General features: G+C 37.1%; 1 pseudogene across 1 annotated transcript; it reads right to left on the reverse strand.

Annotated features, from left to right (window-relative positions):
* Positions 1-4,273: 4,273 nt before the first annotated feature.
* Positions 4,274-10,029, reverse strand: LOC137714693 (peroxisomal ATPase PEX6-like; annotated as a pseudogene). The gene is made up of 15 exons (XR_015960424.1): positions 9,638-10,029; positions 8,458-9,255; positions 8,248-8,389; positions 7,777-7,960; positions 7,405-7,587; positions 6,856-7,140; positions 6,635-6,706; positions 6,430-6,516; positions 6,206-6,328; positions 5,993-6,103; positions 5,864-5,901; positions 5,668-5,790; positions 5,392-5,533; positions 4,925-5,005; positions 4,274-4,800 (listed from the first exon to the last, which is right to left on the reverse strand). The product of XR_015960424.1 is annotated as a peroxisomal ATPase PEX6-like (transcript).
* Between the last annotated feature and the right edge of the window lie 1,918 nt (positions 10,030-11,947).

Below are 11,947 nucleotides of genomic sequence, written 5' to 3' on the forward strand. Positions count from 1 at the left end.
TTATTTTAAAAATATAGGGATGTTCCTGAGGTTGAGTAGATCACGTTGGTGTATTCATACACCCCATTTGAGCATTGTATGAGAAGTTATTTCTTAAGTTTGGTTATGTGCTTTAAAATTTACGTTTTTATAGTTGTTTTGCATATAGGTGAATCCTATCCCGAGGACGAGCGTGGTCACTCGAGGTAGGGGGTTACGACCCTTCCACGTACCAGTGAGTGGGCTTTTGGTTTTCCGTATATACCTATATACCTATATTTTTCCCAGAAAGTGATTTAAAACGTTTATTCGTTACATGCCATATTTATATTGCCGGTTGTTATGCATGATTAGTTGCATTGTTAATTGTTTATATATATGTATGTTTGGTGTTGCGGACGCACAGGTAAGTGCCAGGTGAGTTGTGATTTATGTTTACATTCAGTAGTGATTTGAGATGCATAAAAAGCTCATAACCTGCACCCCCGGTGTTAGTGCTCCCGCCCAGAGTTGGGCACAGTCCTTCACGTGATGTTCACCTCCCCCACCACACGCTCAGCTTGGATCCAAGTTAGGTGCACAGTCCTGTCATACAGACCACTTTAGGTGGTTCTGACTCGTAGGTGACCCGTGATTATTCGCACAGCCTTCACGTGATCGTAGCACTTGAGCGTATACATATGTTACACCCAGGCCTGTCGTACAGACCACTTTAGGTGGTTCCGACTCGTGTGCAGGTCTAGTTAGTGAGATTGAGATTTGAGCTCTAGATTCAGCCGTACAGGTCACGTTAGGTGACTCCCGCTGACAGTTATATGATATTGATGTGATATTACCTGAGCACTTGCATTATATTTTGAGGTTTTGGCATAGCATATTCTTGAGCATGATTTATATATATACTCTATTTTCTGGGAAGTATACAGGTTTTACGGCGAAGGGTTAGAATTTATTTATTAAATGGTTTTCGAAAAGCTTTGTTTTTGCCCACTCACGCCTTTGTTTTGCGCCCCTCCAGGTTCTAGTTGGCTAGCACGTTTGGTGGTTTCCCTGAGGATTTTCCCGGCATATCTGACAGACGATCACCAGCGTAGGATCACCTTCGGGTGTACTTTTGTTGCGTCGTTTTCTCCTGGATTGCTTTAGGCTTTATGCTCTGAACTTAGCGTCGCACGTACGCTTGCACTTGTTGTTATTACTTTATGTAAAACTAGCTTTTATTTATTCGTATTATTATTTCTATTATTATTTTATTAGCTTCCGCACTGTGCACATAGTTACGTCACTCCCACGTGACGGCCAGCATGCCCTGATCTCGATCGGGGTGTGTCATTATTAGTTTTTAAATATAAGTGAAGGGTAGATACACGTAATTTGTAAATATAATTAGTGCAAAAAAAAAGTTAGAGAGTTGTTAGATCCCATCCCAGTGTCCTATTTTTCAACCCACATTATAATCTCAACAACCATAAAATGTTAAAAATTAAAATGCTATTGTCATTCGGTACTCTGGTCTAGTAGTATTCCTCTTCACTTAAAAATGAGAGGTCTTAGGTTCGAATCTCGTAGATGGCAAACTCGATACTAAATTAGGCTGCCCATTGTGTGGCTTAGCCGAACTCTCCCTTCTCTTAGTGTAAAAAAATGTCGATGTACTAAAAAAAAAAAAAATTATCATTTAAAACCTTTAATATGATATTCCCCACATGCTATTGTTCCTAAAAAATTAAAACACCAACTATTATTCATAAAGTTGGCTTTGCATAAGCGTGCAACAAGTAATTAAATTAAATTGTGAAAAAGAAAAACCAATGGGGATATGAAGTTAGAATGACATTAAAAGATATTTCTCTCTTGTTCTTAGTGTAAATATATCGTTATATAATATAAAACCATGCCACAAATATGAAAGGACCCACATAATGGGTTGGGAACATTTACATAAATTATCCACAAAATACCATCTTATGGTCTTCTTGTTATTTTCGTTATCACAAACGCAAGTTTTTTTTTATTCATACTTATGCATAGTGCTTGCTTTTAAAGTGAAGTTTTTAAATTTTATATATATAAAAAGCCATTATTTTAATTAGTTAACCTCATTGCTATAGGGAAAGCCCCATACACTATATATCAATTATCATTTTTTCACAAAAGCACTTCTAGCTGCGAGAAAGATTTAGATTAAACATGTTCACCGCTTTCATAAGCTCCTGAACTATTAATACAAAATGATGTGTAAATCATTTTTTGTATGAGTTTATATTAATGACGTGAAACGTCACAGTAAATAGAATTCTTTTTTAAAAGTCTTTCACTCAATAAATATTATTTTATTATTATTGAACAATATTTAAATAATAACGCTATTCTTAGCACATTATTATACCCCCCATCTTGTACCACCTTATATAAGAGAGACTTTTGACTCCTTTAAGTTTAATCTGATAGAAAACTTGTTTCTTTTGTGCCAAGAATTAGCACTAGACACGATAACTTGAATTTACAAGAGAATTTTTCATCCACGTAGCAAATTATGACACGTTATCACTTAACCAAAAATTTGACAGAAAACTTAACGGAAATATTAAAGTGTTAGAAAATTAAAATTTAGGTATAAAAATGAAACGAGAAAAATTAAAAGTAACAAAGTGCGAATTCACGATACTTAAAAATAATAAAATGAGAATTATTATAATAATAAAAAAATCAATTACTCATATCTAAAACCCAAGGTAGAAAACTCTCCAACAGGATCCTCTCTGGATTCTTTTTATGAGAATCTTGGAGATCTATAAATCGTATCTGTTCATCGTATATCGTATGGTTATTTTTTGTCAGCTACTGTTTGTATTTAATTTTTAATAAAAATATTTAAAATCATTTCTGATCACATAATGTACGATAAATGAATATAATTCATAAATTTTCGAAATACTCACAAATGGAATCCAGCGAAGATTCGGATTCAAAAACTCCACTGTGAAGAATGAAAGTCACGAAATACAGGAGGCAGTAGGCGTGAAGGGCCCACACTAAAGCAGCAGGCGTTCTTTTCTTCCTAGAGAATTTTGGTTCGACTTATCCAATTACCCGATGATTGCACTTTCAGTTTCAGATCACCAAAAACTCATCATCGTGTTTGGCATAAAAAAAAAAAAAAGAAAAAAAAAAGAAAAAAAGAAAAGAAAAGAAGAAAAAAAAAGCTAGAAGTGCTTCTAGATTGAACAAAACACTTGTATTTTTATTAAAAATTTCGATGTGATTTTAATAAAGTGCTTCTAAGCAAAAATACTTTTGAAGAAGCTGTAGTTTGATTGATCTGCATACAAGCTATTCTTTTTGTGATTCTATCATGTTGTTTTTGAAGATGTATCAAATTGTCATTTGCAAATATTGATACATGACTAGTTGCATGTAAAGAGTTGGATAATCTTACGTAACGTAAAGTAGTGGAGTTTAATGATAATAATCCAGTTCGAAACAAATATCAGCCAAAAGAAAACTACTAATTAACAGAAAATCCAAACGGAAATCAGTAAGCAGCAAGGGCATGTGATTTTGCAGATATTTTCGTCACAGTAACAGAATATTTGTGAGAATAAAGACTTGAGCTCCAGGACAATTTTTAGGGGCCCTTCAAGCTGTAGATATCCATATTATTTTTAACAGGTAATGAGATAAAGACCAGACTCATTAATAGATTGTGTTGTTTCATGTTGATCAATGAGTCATGCAAGAAATTACCATGCTTAATCTTTAGACTTGACAAACAAGTTATGTTCGTGTTATTTACGTGTCATACTCGTTATCTCACGGATAACCCGATAATAATCCGATTCGTTAACATGTTAACTCGCAGGTTGTGCAAGAAATTGTCAAGCCTCCTGCTAATGAGAAGCATGTCTTTCTCTTTCTTTTTTTGAACAAACGATATTATCTATATCAAGAGGAATGAGTGGGCTTAGCCTCATAATGGACTAGCAATAATGTGGTTCAAATTCATCTTTGGCGAGAGTTGAATCTAAAACCTCTCACTTACAAGTGAAGAAAAATATCACTAGACTGTAGTACTAGTGGCTTGAATCCCTTCTTAATCAACCTAGTTTTTTCTCTACTTCGATTTGTATGTCCAAATCAACCTCATTTTATGTAGACCTTATAATATCTTATGCTTGAAGACGACCTGAGGTTAACCAAGTTGGCTAGCCAGTATACTCGAATCCTTTTCTCTTCGTCTGGATTAATTTAGGATAGACTCCCGTTTTGTTTTGTTTTATTCAATACAACAATATTGTGGAGCAGAGACCTAAGTAAGCCACATAACTTACCAATTATAATTAGATATCGAACTTGTCATATATGAGTTGAACCTAAAATCTCTCTACAAAAATTACATGATCCAATGAAGAAAGTAGTCCTAAAGGTGACCAATTTGGTCCAGGCGAAAAATCTTCAGTGTGCGAGAATACAACCCAAGTGTCATAATATAAGTGGTTGAAAATTTTTATTTTCAAGTATCAACCACTTGTATTATGACATTTAGTCTACCAAACCGTATTTCCGGCACACTGAAAAATCTCTCGGTTCAGTTTCTACATATTTTTTTAATTAATGGTACATGCAGTGGTTTATTTCCTGTATGTACACACTGATATCATATACATTTGATTATATAACAAGAGAATAAAAATCTAAATTCCCCACAGATCATTTTAACCTGATGGGAACTCACTTGGGAGCTCCTTCGAACTGATCACGCAACAACTCGTCCTTCCTGAGCTCGGCCATGGAGAGGGACGGAGAAAGCTCCGGTAAGACCTAAGGCGGTAGGAGAAGGCGGTCAGGCAATAATTCAGAAACGGGCTTTAGAGCAGCACTTTGTTTAGTAAAACACAGAACTATTCACATTTCCCTCAATCACTGTGAAGAGCAATTGCCATACCTTGATAAAATCATCATATTCGACAATAACAGAGTCCGACTGGTCACCTGTGCAAGAAGAATCTGAATCCGAACTCAAAGCCTGCACGAAACATAATGTCAGCACCAGAAAGAAAGCATGAAATACCATCAATACAGGAGCATTCCTTTATCTAGCTAAGTTTATTGTCATAAAAGTTTACACCTGTATCGAGTGTCGATAAAAAATGTCCAAGATGTTTTTGACAATACAAGGTCCTACATCGAGCACTCGAAGCTTTTCTATCTTAGTATATGAAATCATGGGTCTCTCAACTCGTCTGTTAACTGGTTTGTGGGTGGATTCCAAATTTAACGGAAATGAAGCATAAACGCACTTGCGCTCTTAATTACCATTCAACACCCCAAATATCAGATAGCATTAACTTGTAGCAAGAATTTCAGTTTATCAGAACTAAATATCCAACGTTTGGTGCTGACTTGACTAACCTTGTGCTTTGCTGCATTAAACCAAGCATCTGCACACAAGGCATACATATCTGCACCAGTGAAGTTCAGGGGACATCTCTTTGCTATGGAGTAAAGTTGTACATCTTGTAACTTAAACTATCGGGTAAGTGCTTTGAGGACCCTAGAAGAGATGCCGTTAAGAAATGTGAAAAAAAAAAAAGCTTCAGCAACCCAAATGACATGCGCAATTTGATTATTCTCTTAAACGGAGTATGCATTATGAAGGCATGAAACCAAAATTGTAAGAATACTAACCGCTCTCTGTAAGATGCTTCAGAGTTTACTCCAACATAAAGCAGTTTATCAAATCGTCCAGGCCGTAGAAGTGCTGGATCAATCAAATCTGGTCTGTTGCTTGCTCCAATAATAAAAAGTCCTAAGACAAACCAAAAGAAGCATGAGGTATGGTTTCATTCTGATTATAAGAAAAGAAGATACCAGGGCAATAACCTGTGTTGAATCGTTTAGGCCGTCAATCTCTACAAGCATCTAGAAAATCAAAAAACTTATCACATCAGAAAATACCAACGGAACCACAGAAAAGATTCTACAGACGTCATAGGAAAAAAGGAGACCTCACCTGAGAAACCACTCTGTCCATAACATCCCCAGAATCCCCAGAGGCACCTTGGGGTGGAGCAAGAGAATCAAGTTCATCACAAAATATAACACACGGGCGTGCTGATCTGGCCTGCAAAGTATGTGCAATATCACTTAATTGTGAGTGGAAATGGATGTTCTGACCATAAGATTCTTTCACTGAAGGGATACTGATCATAGTGGTATTCTTTACCTTTTGGAAAATGTCTCTAACATTCTTTTCTGACTCTCCTATGTACATATTGGTTAGTTCAGGTCCTTTTACACTGAGAAAGTTCAGGGAACACTCAGTTGCAACGGCTTTTGCCAGTAGAGTCTGAGGTTTGAATAACAAAAATAAAGGTGGTCAAACAAATTGCTTAATGTGAGGAAGAGGGCAAATTGATAAGTCCTCAAAACAGTTAGAGAGAAACTTACCTTCCCAGTTCCGGGTGGACCATTTAGAAGAACACCAGACCGCTTTCGTAAACCAGATGAAAACAAGTCCTTGTGCAGAAGAGGTAGCTACAAATACAACAAAAGTGACTTGAGTACAGTGAAAGATTTTCCAATTTCTTAATACTATAATCTTGCTAATGAAGATACTAAGGCTTAGCGATACATAGAGGACCTGAGGACCTACCTTAACAGTATCCAGAATCGATTTCTTCACATCCTCAAGACCACCAACATTTTCCCATTTCACGTTAGGGACCTATAGGAAAATGATTTAAAACTTCCTTGATTACTACTTCACTGCTTGCTGATTCTAGCAGTAAAGCTCTTTATTACCTCCCACATAAAGGAGAAAACTCTAAGAAAGGATAAAATATTGAACCGAAGTTAGTCTTGTCGCTAAATTACCTTTGGTGTACCCAGGGCTGATGCATTCCTTTTCTTTGAACGCTCCAATGCCTTCGTCAAGTTTTCTTTCCCCAGAACCTGAGGTGCAACTTCAGAGGACTTACGATCAGATTCCACATAAGATCTGAGAGATCCATCTGATTCCTCCGACTTAACAGTGTTAATCGGAACATTACCTCCGGAAATCAAGTTAGCACCAACATCAGCAATCAAAGCACGAATATCTCTAGGCATGAAACCAGACGTCTGCGCAACTATATCCTTTATAAACTCCTCTGAACCAGTCTGCAAAACAACAATCCAATCCATCAAAGCCACCACTTATGATCCGGAAAAAAACTACAATCAATACCATGTGGGGTATCCTTATGTAGCAGATCTTATAACAACTTCCACAAAACCAAGATTACATCATAGTTATAACATACAAAATACTTGTTCAGCCACATCCTAGTGGCTTAAGTTTTCCGGAATAGCTTATGCTTAGTTATGTTTCTATAAATGAAACCACACACAAAAGGTACATAAACAACGCATTTGCTCACATACATTAGAAAAGAGTTCAGAAGCCTTCTGCAGAGACTGTGACACCATTTTCACCCTTTGTTCTTCAGTCAAAGGACCCATACTTATTTCATGGCTAAAGCAACATCTAATAGTTGGTGGTAGACCTTCGGAACTGTCAGCAGCTGCAATTAACAGCACCCGACGCCTTCCTATCTTCCAAGCTTCCTGCACATGCCCCAATATGATTAGGTTACTAAGATTAAAATAGATCAATGGACACGCACACAAAATAAATATCTAAAGAGTACTACATGTTCATTCTTCAACCACTGATCATTTGTGTAATCAATATTACTAGGTTTCTATAAGTATCCCTAAACCAAGATAAGTGGAACTACAATATTTGCATCTTACAATATCACCATTATGTTTTCCTTCGGAATCCATGTCTCCATCATCAGAAATTGGCTCAGTGAATTCCTTGATAAGTGAAGCCACTTCAGAAGTTATTCCAACTTGATCACTTGGCGAACCTTCTTGAGAGCCCAAATTCCCGAAAACATAAAAATGCCGGAGGATAAGTATTGCTGGCGAGTATCTGATAGCATAATTGGCATAAGTGGGGGAAAAAAAGAGGGTACAACAATATAAAGAAGGAAATAATCTACAATAACATTGATACACTGCTGACAAACAAGGAAAGAATAGCATGGACTGGTTTCTCATAAAAGTTTTAGTGAGACAGCAATTAACAATAACACTGGTAATATAGACATTTAAAAAGAATGGATATGACTGCCTGCCTTGCCTTGTCAAGTATATGTGACAGTAATAAAGCTAAGTAACTGGCAAATATTACGAGATCTAAACACTTTGCTACCTCACCCTTGAGCTGTATTCAAGGTTTGAGCTAGTGAAACAGACATCCTTTTTTCAGATGATGCCATTAGATTGTGACAGCTATATTCAACTACATGCAGGCCCAATCGACGAGCAATGTATCTAACAACTGTTCTCTTACCGCATCCTGCAGCAAGTGAATCAGTACTCAATAACTCAATAACACTACACTACTCAACGGTTAGTATCGGATACCTGTACCCCCATGATACATTCCGATACGTATTGGATACTCCATTTGGAGTATTGTTGACTTTAGGATACTTCTCAGATACTCCGAGAATACGGTCAAGATACTCCGAGAATACGGTCAAGTTAGGAATTTGGGTTGTTCTTGTGAGGTTGGTAAACTCACTAGGACATTTGGAGATGGATGTAGAGCCATTAGACAAGGATAATCATTTCGGTCCTGGGAGAGGCGGGAACCATTCTCCAGAACGAAAAAGACCGAGCAGTGTTTTATTTTGTTAGATACCTATCAACTCCAAAGTAGTTATGTAGTGCCAAATCTATCAGTTCTTGACGATCTTCGTATTCAACGAATGAATTGCCTTTAATAGAGTCAAGTGTTCCACATTACGGTATCTTCACGAAAGCAGCTCTCAAACGTGAAGTATATCTCGGCAACTGAGCCTGAGGCTCCAACTGTAGTCCAACTACAGAAGCCTCAACGTCCTTCCCACTCACTTCATCATCCACTTTCTCTCCAAAATAAGATGCCAGAATCTCTTCCCCTCTATGAACGAGTGATTTGAAGCACAATGTGTGCAAGTCAAGGTTAAATGCTAATAGAGGTGATACATAGGCAACTTCGCGCTTCAACGACATTCGATCATTTTCAGGAAATGCACAACAAGGCAAAACAAGCATTGCGTGAGAAAACTCGGACAAGGATTGTTCAATCTTTGCAGCGAAGTCACGGTTGTTCGGAGGATCCAGAACAATGGCCTGAGCTGTTCTTTGTATGTTTGTCTCCACATTTTTCACAATCACCTTGTGTATTCAAAAGCCAGCCAAACCAGAAAACAACAAGGAATACTGCTATAAATTACTAGCTCAAAAGAAATTTCTAGTATAATCTTAAACCCGAAAAATCTAACTATGAATTTCAATTCTTTCCAAAATCGAAGTTCGATAACTTTAGTTTTATCCGTGCAATTTAATTGGATTCAACATTCTATAAAATCACATTATGTATTCAAAATCAATAAATTTCTATTATAATTCATTCGAAAATCAAAATTTCGATAACTGCAGTCTTCAGCTGTGCAATTTGAGCTCGCATTCAAGTGTAAATTCTTGTACTTTCATCAATTTTCTCGCCAGCCAAACAGAAAGCAGCAAAATTTATATAAATCAACATTGAAATAATTACCAGCGAGCCGGAGGTGATGGAGAGCCGTTTGAGGGCAGGAGTGGAAAGCCCGACCAAAGCAGAGTCGTCTAGAGAGGCCAATTTCGGGCTGTCCTTGGACAGCCGGAGAATCCCCGGCGGCAACTGAAAGCTCGTCGACGCGTCACCATCGCCGCTGCCGTCGACGCGGTGGCCTTCACTCAGTACGGAATTGATGAGATTTTTGGTGGAAGTCAGCACCAGTGGGTTCCTCCTCCTCCTCCTCTCCACCATTGGAATGGAGCCTATAGATACGCATATAGATACATTCCAGGTGCAGACTGTATATAATTATATACAGAAATAGCGCGAAATCGATGAAGCTCTTCAGCTGCTTCTGCTCTGCGTCTTCGTTTGGTGACTTAGTAGTATAACCGTTTTAACGTCAGCTGTTTTTTTTTTTTTTTTTTTGGAACTGGAATTTGAATGGGCTTTGTTGCTAATTGGGCTTGTACCAAATTTTCAAAGCGCGATTTCGGTTTACGGATTAGGAAATAATAAACACACATCTTTTTAGATTTTAATATATCTATGTTTTATTTTGACCGTTGATTTTATTTGATTTATTCAATCTAATTATCATAAATAAAAAGTAATATGTAAGAAGTTAAAAAGAGTGTAAAAATCACTTCCCTTACAGAATTGACGAGTTGGTCAGGGCAAGTGTCAGTTTGCTTTGCAAAAGAGTGCGACATAACTGAATTTGGAAGAAGCAAGATGCCAGATATTTGATATGTTACACTTTTTCTTTTATAAGTGATACTGTGAAGGGAGTTTCAAATACATAATCTCGGTACATGAATAAACGCTCTTAACCATTTGAACTGATAGTTCGTTTAAAATTTGATTACTACTTTAACTCCATCTGCTGATGCTGAAGCAGGAATGAGAATAGATGCATATATAGTTAGAGTAGATGCATATATATGGTTAGAGTAGAATGTGTGTGTAACCACATCGGAAAAGCATGTACAAGCTTCATGCTTTATATAGCCAAATTTATGGGGGTTAGATTGCCGAGCTTAGTAATGCAAGCTTACAATCCAATGCGGAGGCAATAAAGGTGGGATGTGGAAGTTGTTAAGGCGGCCTAAGAAAAGAGGTGCAACCATAAGTACGACTAGTTTCCGTTTAGAACACATTAAAATTGTGGCTTACTATTTAAACTGAATATTTTACAATTTTTTTAGACTCATTTACAAGCAATGCATGAGTTCGTAATTATGACCATGTGTCCCATGTCGACGAAACTTATACAAGTTGCATACTTGATATATAAAATTGTTAGAAGTTGGTCCGCTGAGCTTAGTAATGTGAGCTTGTGACCCAATGCGGCGGTAATAAGTTGGAATTTGGAACGGCAATTGGCTTGTATCTCTGCTCAGGAGAGTTGGATCGCTTCAGAGCAAGCGCGTATAGCCTTCAAACAGTTTGCACTATTATGATTATGAACCCAAGTTTTAGGAGTACTTTGTCTTTTTTGAAAAAGAGACTAACTGGTGAGTCAACTATGATAGTCCCTTATTTTGAGGGTCGGAAGAACTCATAGAGGCATTTTAGTTTCCTTCTTACCATCATCGTGTGATTCATCAATACCAATAATAAAAGTACTTATATCCTTCTTGTTCTAAAAAATAAGTCCCACATCGACTAAGCATAGACATCAAGGTGGAACTTGGAACAGTGGTTGAGTCGCATAACCCATGGCTCGTGCTTGGTGGCTAGAGATGGTTGAGTTTGGGTTCAATAGGCCCTTTATGTTCGGCTCAGTCATTTTTAAAGCTCCATCAAACAAATCCAGAATTAAGTATCAAACTCACTATCTATAACATGATTCAAGTGGCAATAATTAATCTATCGTATAAACAAATTGCTTTAGTGAATTTCAATTAACTAATTTAAGCAATTTCGAAATTATCCTTATAACACAAAACACAATGATCAAATTGACAAAATTTAAAACCAAAACGATAAAGTTGAAATTGAAGAAAACCACCAAAATGAATTTTGTTTTCTTCATTCATCATTGAATCATGATACAAATTTCAATAAAAATCAACAAATCAATAAATCTTGGAAGTCCACTTTTCCTTGGTACACACGCAACAACTGAGGCACTTGCTCAACATATCTACCCACAAACCTCTCCAAGAACTGCTTCTCCGCCGGAAAAATCACACTCGCCAAGCTCAAATTCTCTTTTACCAACCCCTTCCCCGCCAGCACTTTGAAAACCGAACGCTCCAAACTCAGTCACATAACCGTCGCGCATTTCGTAATGGCGGCCGAGGA

The sequence above is a fragment of the Pyrus communis genome, chromosome 3, assembly GCF_041283825.1.
Source record: "Pyrus communis isolate YQ-2024b chromosome 3, ASM4128382v1, whole genome shotgun sequence".
In the NCBI taxonomy this organism is placed as follows: Eukaryota; Viridiplantae; Streptophyta; class Magnoliopsida; order Rosales; family Rosaceae; genus Pyrus; species Pyrus communis.